Source organism: Oncorhynchus keta, unplaced genomic scaffold, assembly GCF_023373465.1.
Source record: "Oncorhynchus keta strain PuntledgeMale-10-30-2019 unplaced genomic scaffold, Oket_V2 Un_contig_10362_pilon_pilon, whole genome shotgun sequence".
Lineage (NCBI taxonomy): Eukaryota > Metazoa > Chordata > Actinopteri > Salmoniformes > Salmonidae > Oncorhynchus > Oncorhynchus keta.
The window spans coordinates 72273-82863 of record NW_026277075.1 but is presented as its reverse complement, the minus strand read 5'-3'; the positions used below and the strand labels follow the sequence as shown (position 1 = coordinate 82863).

General features: G+C 53.6%; 1 pseudogene; it reads left to right on the top strand.

The window, feature by feature from the left end:
• The first annotated feature begins 226 nt into the window (after positions 1–226).
• The window catches only part of LOC127916964 (rho-related BTB domain-containing protein 1-like), a 66095-nt pseudogene continuing 55730 nt past the window's right edge, over positions 227–10591 (top strand).

The window sequence follows — 10591 nt, the reverse complement described above, 5'->3', positions numbered from 1 at the left end:
CTAAAGAGACATTTATGTCTAAATAAATAAATAACACTATTACTCCGGTAGAACGGAATGATTCTGAACACTCCCGCGTCCCAACTTCGACAGACACGTTTCAAATGATCACTGACATTTCTAGACAAAAACATAAATCCGCTAACTGAGAATCAGGATGACTGACTGAACCGAATCCGTTTGTCTCCACTCGACTCTCAACTGCGCTCCAAACGTCATCAACTTAGACACTCGGCGTCCGCGTATAACCTCTCCCGTCGCGGGCTGAACCACCTGGTTTTCTGAATGAAACCGTAGCTCGCCTCGCGCTATAAATAGAACTGACGGGGCTTGACGTCACCATGGAAGCCGCATCACGTCGTTTTGTTCAGCGCTGTTGTGGCTGCAGATTATTTTTCCCCCCGAAGCGCGCTCGGATGGGGACGGACGGAGTACTTCTGAAGGCAGCCCGAACAATCAAGCCGGATACATAGTAGTGGTTAATGTTCCATTGGGAGAAAAGGATTAACGTTCGACATGCTGGCGCGTGATACCAGTTACGAAATGATCTTGCAGTATTTGCCTAGCTAGCGGCGAGCGATTCTTATTTGTACAGGAGCCATCGAGCTACCTGCAATTATTGAATGGCACTCTGAACTCCTCCTGCCTGTAGTTTTGGTTGACCAGATCACACTCACTCAGCCCTAGAGAACGGTAGGTGCGGTGCTTCTGTTATGACATTTTGGCCAACTGGAAGGAAGACTCGGGTGTCGTCCTCTCTGTTATGTCATTACAGAGCTGTGCTTGGCACGAGGCACTTCAACTCATTTTAATGTGGATACAAATTCTATCATGCAAGGACATCATCCTTGTTACATTATTTGATTGATTTCATTATTTTGAGTCCCAAGTTAGTGTCAATTTCGAGTAAACTACAGCAGTCTGGTTGTGAAACACATCGTGGAGGTTTGGAAACGTTTAAAGACTTTGCACCTAAATGACATCAGTGATTATGCCAAGCAGCAGACTCCCATCAACTATCTTCTGAAATTATAAACAAGTCATGTTTAATTATTTAAAAAAATGTATGAAGCTAATTAGATTAGTTTATTAGTCACATGCACAGGGTCACAAATGTAATTGCAGGGTACAGTGAAGTTCTGCCATGTTGTTACACTCAGGCCCATTTTGGGGAATATCTCGTGTTGTCAAACCTCTGCCATGTTGTTACACTCAGGCCCATTTTGGGGAATATCTCGTGTTGTCAAACCTCTGCCATGTTGTTACACTCAGGCCTACTCTTTCAGAGTAGCATCACTGGTGCTGACTAGGCCCATTTCTAGCATCACTGGTGCTGACTAGGCCCATTTCCTCCTCTGTCAGAGTAGCATCACTGGTGCTGACTAGGCCCGTGCCCTCCTCTTTCAGAGTAGCATCACTGGTGCTGACTAGGCCCGTTTCCTCCTCTGTCAGAGTAGCATCACTGGTGCTGACTAGGCCCGTTTCCTCCTCTGTCAGAGTAGCATCACTGGTGCTGACTAGGCCCGTTTCCTCCTCTGTCAGAGTAGCATCACTGGTGCTGACTAGGCCCGTTTCCTCCTCTGTCAGAGTAGCATCACTGGTGCTGACTAGGCCCGTTTCCTCCTCTGTCAGAGTAGCATCACTGGTGCTGACTAGGCCCGTTTCCTCCTCTGTCAGAGTAGCATCACTGGTGCTGACTAGGCCCGTTTCCTCCTCTGTCAGAGTAGCATCACTGGTGCTGACTAGGCCCGTTTCCTCCTCTGTCAGAGTAGCATCACTGGTGCTGACTAGGCCCGTTTCCTCCTCTGTCAGAGTAGCATCACTGGTGCTGACTAGGCCCGTTTCCTCCTCTGTCAGAGTAGCATCACTGGTGCTGACTAGGCCCGTTTCCTCCTCTGTCAGAGTAGCATCACTGGTGTTGACTAGGCCCGTTTCCTCCTGTCAGAGTAGCATCACTGGTGCTGACTAGGTCCGTTTCCTCCTCTGTCAGAGTAGCATCACTGGTGCTGACTAGGCCCGTTTCCTCCTGTCAGAGTAGCATCACTGGTGCTGACTAGGCCCGTTTCCTCCTGTCAGAGTAGCATCACTGGTGCTGACTAGGCCCGTTTCCTCCTCTGTCAGAGTAGCATCACTGGTGCTGACTAGGCCCGTTTCCTCCTCTGTCAGAGTAGCATCACTGGTGCTGACTAGGTCCGTTTCCTCCTCTGTCAGAGTAGCATCACTGGTGCTGACTAGGTCCGTTTCCTCCTCTGTCAGAGTAGCATCACTGGTGCTGACTAGGCCCGTTTCCTCCTCTGTCAGAGTAGCATCACTGGTGCTGACTAGGTCCGTTTCCTCCTCTGTCAGAGTAGCATCACTGGTGCTGACTAGGCCCGTTTCCTCCTCTGTCAGAGTAGCATCACTGGTGCTGACTAGGCCCGTTTCCTCCTCTGTCAGAGTAGCATCACTGGTGCTGACTAGGCCCGTTTCCTCCTCTGTCAGAGTAGCATCACTGGTGCTGACTAGGTCCGTTTCCTCCTCTGTCAGAGTAGCATCACTGGTGCTGACTAGGCCCGTTTCCTCCTCTTTCAGAGTAGCATCACTGGTGCTGACTAGGCCCATTTTCTCCTCTGTCAGAGTAGCATCACTGGTGCTGACTAGGTCCGTTTCCTCCTCTGTCAGAGTAGCATCACTGGTGCTGACTAGGCCCGTTTCTCCTGTCAGAGTAGCATCACTGGTGTTGACTAGGCCCGTTTCCTCCTGTCAGAGTAGCATCACTGGTGCTGACTAGGTCCGTTCAGCTCCTCTGTCAGAGAGCATCAGCTGGCCCGTCTTTACCCTGTCAGAGTAGACACTGGTGCTGACTAGGTCCGCTTCCCCCTCTGTCAGAGAGCATCACTGGTGCTGACTAGGCCCTCTTTCCTCTGTCAGAGAGCATCACTGGTGCTGACTGGTCCGTTTCCTCCTCTGTCAGAGTAGCATCACTGGTGCTGACTCTTTCCCCGAGACCTCTTTCAGAGTAGCATCACTGGTGCTGACTAGGCCCCTCTTTACCCGAGACTCCTCTCAGAGTAGCATCACTGGTGCTGACTAGGTCCGTTTCCCCTCTGTCAGAGTAGCATCACTGGTGCTGACTAGGTCCGTTTCCTCCTCTGTCAGAGTAGCATCACTGGTGCTGACTAGGCCCGTCTCTGTCAGAGTAGCATCACTGGTGCTGACTGGTCCGTTTCCTCCTTTCAGAGTAGCATCACTGGTGCTGACTGGTCCGTTTCCTCCTCTGTCAGAGACCACTGGTGCTGACTGGCCCATTTTCTCATCTGTCAGAGTAGCATCACTGGTGCTGACTGGCCCCTCTCCTCTGTCAGAGAGCATCACTGGTGCTGACTGGCCCCTTTTCCTGTCAGAGAGCCACTGGTGTTGACTAGGCCCCTCTTTCAGAGTAGACCTGGTGCAGCTGGGTCCCTCTCTGTCAGAGTAGCATCACTGGTGCTGACTAGGCCCCTCTCCTTCAGAGTAGCATCACTGGTGTTGACTGGCCCCTTCTCCTCTGTCAGAGACATCACTGGTGCTGACTAGGCCCATTTTCTCCTCTTAGCTTCTGAGGTCAACTGTTCTGAATGCCATACAGTAGGACTAAATCCTACCTGTCACCTGGCCTCTCTTTACCCGAGACCTTTCAGCTGGCCCCTCTTTACCCGAGACCTGTCAGCTGGCCCCTCTTTACCCGAGACCTGTCAGCTGGCCCCTCTTTCCCCGAGACCTGTCAGCTGGCCCCTCTTTACCCGAGACCTGTCAGCTGGCCCCTCTTTACCCGAGACCTGTCAGCTGGCCCCTCTTTCCCGAGACCTGTCAGCTGGCCCCTCTTTCCCCGAGACCTGTCAGCTGGCCCCTCTTTACCCGAGACCTGTCAGCTGGCCCCTCTTTACCCGAGACCTGTCAGCTGGCCCCTCTTTACCCGAGACCTGTCAGCTGGCCCCTCTTTACCCGAGACCTGTCAGCTGGCCCCTCTTTACCCGAGACCTGTCAGCTGGCCCCTCTTTACCCGAGACCTGTCAGCTGGCCCCTCTTTACCCGAGACCTGTCAGCTGGCCCCTCTTTACCCGAGACCTGTCAGCTGGCCCCTCTTTACCCGAGACCTGTCAGCTGGCCCCTCTTTACCCGAGACCTGTCAGCTGGCCCCTCTTTACCCGAGACCTGTCAGCTGGCCCCTCTTTACCCGAGACCTGTCGGCTGGCCCCTCTTTACCAGAGACCGTTCAGTTGGCCCCTCTTTACCCGAGACCTGTCAGCTGGCCCCTCTTTACCCGAGACCTGTCAGCTGGCCCCTCTTTACCAGAGACCGGTCAGTTGGCCCCTCTTTACCCGAGACCTGTCGGCTGGCCCCTCTTTACCCGAGACCTGTCAGCTGGCCCCTCTTTACCCCAGACCTGTCGGCTGGCCCCTCTTTACCCAAGACCTGTCGGCTGGCCCCTCTTTACCAGAGACCTGTCAGTTGGCCCCTCTTTACCAGAGACCTGTCGGCTGGCCCCTCTTTACCCCAGACCGTTCAGTTGGCCCCTCTTTACCCCAGACCTGTCAGCTGGCCCCTCTTTACCCCAGACCGTTCAGCTGGCCCCTCTTTACCCCAGACCGTTCAGCTGGCCCCTCTTTACCAGAGACCTGTCGGCTGGCCCCTCTTTACCCCAGACCGTTCAGTTGGCCCCTCTTTACCAGAGACCTGTCGGCTGGCCCCTCTTTACCCCAGACCGTTCAGTTGTCCCCTCTTCTGACCTCAGACAATACTAAACAACAAGTGTAAATTCAACAGTAGTGTAACGGCTGAAGCAAACACAAAGCTTGGTTGGTTCCATAGTCCCTACTCTGTTGAAGAGCTAAACTGATTTGTTTTGGATGCAGGGCTGCGGATTAGAGCCAGTTTCCTCCTCCTCCCTCTATTCCCTGACCTCTGGATGTGTTCTGCAGCAGTGTGGTTCTAGAGCAGCAGAGTGACAGATTAGTGGACCTCAGTGTTAATACTGTCCTGTTGCCATGTCATCAGTATAATCATAAGAATGTGAATAGCTGCTTATTAGAACGTGTTTCAGGGTTGTTTTGAATATGAACTGCGTGAAAATGAAGTCTTAATGTAAACGTGTACCTACGTTACGTTGTTCATCTGCGTTGTTTAGACGATCTACTACCTGCCGTTACATCATCATCCAACGTGAGCCTGTTTCCTCTCCCGTCACACAGGGCCCTGGACAGTAGTATGGACTACGAGAGACCCAATGTTGAGACCATTAAGTGTGTTGTGGTGGGGGACAACGCCGTAGGGAAGACACGGCTGATCTGTGCTCGGGCCTGCAACACCACTCTGAACCAGTACCAACTACTGGCCACACACGTCCCTACGGTCTGGGCTATAGACCAGTACAGAGTCTGTCAAGAGGTACCATACCTAACCCTGACCCCTAACCCGAACACATGTCCCTACGGTCTGGGCTATAGACCAATACAGAGTCTGTCAAGAGGTACCATACCTAACCCTGACCCTTAACCCGAACACATGTCCCTACGGTCTGGGCTATAGACCAATACAGTCTGTCACTACCTGTCTCTCTACACTGCAGCTGAAACAGCCCTCCCTACCTGTCATCAAACAGCCCTCCCTACCTGTCACCAAACAGCCCTCCCTACCTGTCACCAAACAGCCCTCCCTACCTGTCATCATACAGCCCTCCCTACCTGTCATCATACAACCCTCCCTACCTGTCACCATACAGCCCTCCCTACCTGTCACCAAACAGCCCTCCCTACCTGTCACCAAACAGCCCTCCCTACCTGTCACCAAACAGCCCTCCCTACCTGTCAACAAACAGCCCTCCCTACCTGTCACCAAACAGCCCTCCCTACCTGTCACCAAACAGCCCTCCCTACCTGTCATCATACAACCCTCCCTACCTGTCACCATACAGCCCTCCCTACCTGTCACCAAACAGCCCTCCCTACCTGTCACCAAACAGCCCTCCCTACCTGTCACCAAACAGCCCTCCCTACCTGTCATCAAACAGCCCTCCCTACCTGTCATCAAACAGCCCTCCCTACCTGTCATCATACAGCCCTCCCTACCTGTCATCAAACAGCCCTCCCTACCTGTCATCAAACAGCCCTCCCTACCTGTCATCAAACAGCCCTCCCTACCTGTCACCAAACAGCCCTCCCTACCTGTCATCAAACAGCCCTCCCTACCTGTCACCAAACAGCCCTCCCTACCTGTCATCAAACAGCCCTCCCTACCTGTCATCAAACAGCCCTCCCTACCTGTCATCAAACAGCCCTCCCTACCTGTCACCAAACAGCCCTCCCTACCTGTCATCAAACAGCCCTCCCTACCTGTCATCAAACAGCCCTCCCTACCTGTCATCAAACAGCCCTCCCTACCTGTCATCAAACAGCCCTCCCTACCTGTCATCAAACAGCCCTCCCTACCTGTCACCAAACAGCCCTCCCTACCTGTCACCAAACAGCCCTCCCTACCTGTCACCAAACAGCCCTCCCTACCTGTCATCAAACAGCCCTCCCTACCTGTCATCAAACAGCCCTCCCTACCTGTCATCAAACAGCCCTCCCTACCTGTCACCAAACAGCCCTCCCTACCTGTCATCAAACAGCCCTCCCTACCTGTCATCAAACAGCCCTCCCTACCTGTCATCAAACAGCCCTCCCTACCTGTCATCAAACAGCCCTCCCTACCTGTCATCAAACAGCCCTCCCTACCTGTCATCAAACAGCCCTCCCTACCTGTCACCAAACAGCCCTCCCTACCTGTCACCAAACAGCCCTCCCTACCTGTCACCAAACAGCCCTCCCTACCTGTCATCAAACAGCCCTCCCTACCTGTCACCAAACAGCCCTCCCTACCTGTCACCAAACAGCCCTCCCTACCTGTCATCAAACAGCCCTCCCTACCTGTCATCAAACAGCCCTCCCTACCTGTCATCATACAGCCCTCCCTACCTGTCAACATACAGCCCTCCCTACCTGTCACCAAACAGCCCTCCCTACCTGTCATCAAACAGCCCTCCCTACCTGTCATCAAACAGCCCTCCTACCTGTCAACAAACAGCCCTCCCTACCTGTCATCAAACAGCCCTCCTACCTGTCATCAAACAGCCCTCCCTACCTGTCACCAAACAGCCCTCCCTACCTGTCACCAAACAGCCCTCCCTACCTGTCACCAAACAGCCCTCCCTACCTGTCACCAAACAGCCCTCCCTACCTGTCATCAAACAGCCCTCCCTACCTGTCATCAAACAGCCCTCCCTACCTGTCAACAAACAGCCCTCCCTACCTGTCACCAAACAGCCCTCCCTACCTGTCAACAAACAGCCCTCCCTACCTGTCATCAAACAGCCCTCCCTACCTGTCACCAAACAGCCCTCCCTACCTGTCATCAAACAGCCCTCCCTACCTGTCATCAAACAGCCCTCCCTACCTGTCATCAAACAGCCCTCCCTACCTGTCATCAAACAGCCCTCCCTACCTGTCATCAAACAGCCCTCCCTACCTGTCATCAAACAGCCCTCCCTACCTGTCATCAAACAGCCCTCCCTACCTGTCATCAAACAGCCCTCCCTACCTGTCACAAACAGCCCTCCCTACCTGTCATCAAACAGCCCTCCCTACCTGTCATCAAACAGCCCTCCCTACCTGTCATCAAACAGCCCTCCCTACCTGTCATCAAACAGCCCTCCCTACCTGTCACCAAACAGCCCTCCCTACCTGTCACCAAACAGCCCTCCCTACCTGTCACCAAACAGCCCTCCCTACCTGTCATCAACAGCCCTCCCTACCTGTCACCAAACAGCCCTCCCTACCTGTCATCAAACAGCCCTCCCTACCTGTCAACAAACAGCCCTCCCTACCTGTCATCAAACAGCCCTCCCTACCTGTCATCAAACAGCCCTCCCTACCTGTCATCAAACAGCCCTCCCTACCTGTCATCAAACAGCCCTCCCTACCTGTCAACAAACAGCCCTCCTACCTGTCAACAAACAGCCTCCCTACCTGTCATCAAACAGCCCTCCCTACCTGTCACCAAACAGCCCTCCCTACCTGTCATCAAACAGCCCTCCCTACCTGTCATCAAACAGCCCTCCCTACCTGTCATCAAACAGCCCTCCCTACCTGTCATCAAACAGCCCTCCCTACCTGTCATCAAACAGCCCTCCCTACCTGTCATCAAACAGCCCTCCCTACCTGTCATCAAACAGCCCTCCCTACCTGTCACCAAACAGCCCTCCCTACCTGTCATCAAACAGCCCTCCCTACCTGTCACCAAACAGCCCTCCCTACCTGTCATCAAACAGCCCTCCCTACCTGTCATCAAACAGCCCTCCTACCTGTCATCAAACAGCCCTCCCTACCTGTCAACAAACAGCCCTCCCTACCTGTCATCAAACAGCCCTCCCTACCTGTCAACAAACAGCCCTCCCTACCTGTCAACAAACAGCCCTCCCTACCTGTCAACAAACAGCCCTCCCTACCTGTCACCAAACAGCCCTCCCTACCTGTCACCAAACAGCCCTCCCTACCTGTCACCAAACAGCCCTCCCTACCTGTCACCAAACAGCCCTCCCTACCTGTCACCAAACAGCCCTCCCTACCTGTCATCAAACAGCCCTCCCTACCTGTCACCAAACAGCCCTCCCTACCTGTCATCAAACAGCCCTCCCTACCTGTCATCAAACAGCCCTCCCTACCTGTCATCAAACAGCCCTCCCTACCTGTCATCAAACAGCCCTCCCTACCTGTCACCAAACAGCCTCCCTACCTGTCATCAAACAGCCCTCCTACCTGTCATCAAACAGCCCTCCCTACCTGTCACCAAACAGCCCTCCCTACCTGTCAACAAACAGCCCTCCCTACCTGTCACCAAACAGCCCTCCCTACCTGTCACCAAACAGCCCTCCCTACCTGTCATCAAACAGCCCTCCCTACCTGTCACCAAACAGCCCTCCCTACCTGTCACCAAACAGCCCTCCCTACCTGTCACCAAACAGCCCTCCCTACCTGTCACCAAACAGCCCTCCCTACCTGTCACCAAACAGCCCTCCCTACCTGTCACCAAACAGCCCTCCCTACCTGTCACCAAACAGCCCTCCCTACCTGTCACCAAACAGCCCTCCCTACCTGTCATCAAACAGCCCTCCCTACCTGTCATCAAACAGCCCTCCCTACCTGTCATCAACCAGCCCTCCCTACCTGTCATCAAACAGCCCTCCCTACCTGTCATCAAACAGCCCTACCTACCTGTCATCACTCACCCCCCTACCTAAGAAAGCCTGTCCCTTTAAGTACTCAGCGATGATGTCACAGCTATCACGAGCTGGCATCGTGTTTAGTTCATTATCAAGTGCAGCTCGCTACCTACTGCTGTGAACACATCTGACCAATTTATTCATCACTGTGTGATTACCAGAACTGTAATTAAGGTATATGTTTTACTGATGAAAGATGTCAATAGTTTAAGAATATTTATGTCATTATTACATCATTATATATCTTGTTTTTATGCTAGCTATCTAATATTATTAGCTACATTTTCGCCTATAATTGTTAGCTGGTTGGTCAGGATGTTGCTAGCTACTTGTATTTTTGTTTCACTCATTGTATTATTTTAACAGATGGAGACTGTATCTTGTTATTGCTAAATGAATGTGCCTTATCTTAGTATTGATGCCATTGTATTCATGTTTATTATTTACAGACCACATGGATAAATGGACAGTTAATTGGATAATGACAGCTGAGTGACATGGCACAGATCTGCAAACATTGTTAATCTCCAATCAACATTATAGAACCCTAAACTGAGGAACTGCCTCTCTAACAGGAGTACAATCTCCGTAACTTCACAGACTCAATCAGTGTATAAATTAAAGGCATCACCCTCTAATTCAAGACCTACTTGATCACTCAAGTGATCATCGCTCACCCCCCAGCCTGTCATCACTCACCCCCCAGCCTGTCATCACTCACCCCCCAGCCTGTCATCACTCACCCCCCAGCCTGTCATCACTCACCCCCCAGCCTGTCATCACTCACCCCCAGCCTGTCATCACTCACCCCCAGCCTGTCATCACTCACCCCCAGCCTGTCATCACTCACCCCCAGCCTGTCATCCCTCACCCCCAGCCTGTCTTCCTCACCCCCCAGCCTGTCATCCTCACCCCCCCGCCTGTCATCCCTCACCCCCCCGCCTGTCATCCCTCACCCCCCAGCCTGTCATCCCTCACCCCCCCGCCTGTCATCCCTCACCCCCAGCCTGTCATCCCTCACCCCCCGCCTGTCATCACTCACCCCCCAGCCTGTCATCCCTCACCCCCCTGTCATCCTCACCCCCCCGCCTGTCATCCCTCACCCCCCCGCCTGTCATCCCTCAGCCCCCCGCCTGTCATCCCTCACCCCCCAGCCTGTCATCCCTCAGCCCCCAGCCTGTCATCCCTCAGCCCCGCCTGTCATCCCCACCCCCCCCCGCCTGTCATCCCTCACCCCCCCCGCCTGTCATCCCTCACCCCCAGCCTGTCATCCTCAGCTCCCCCCAGCCTGTCATCCCTCACCCCCCGCCTGTC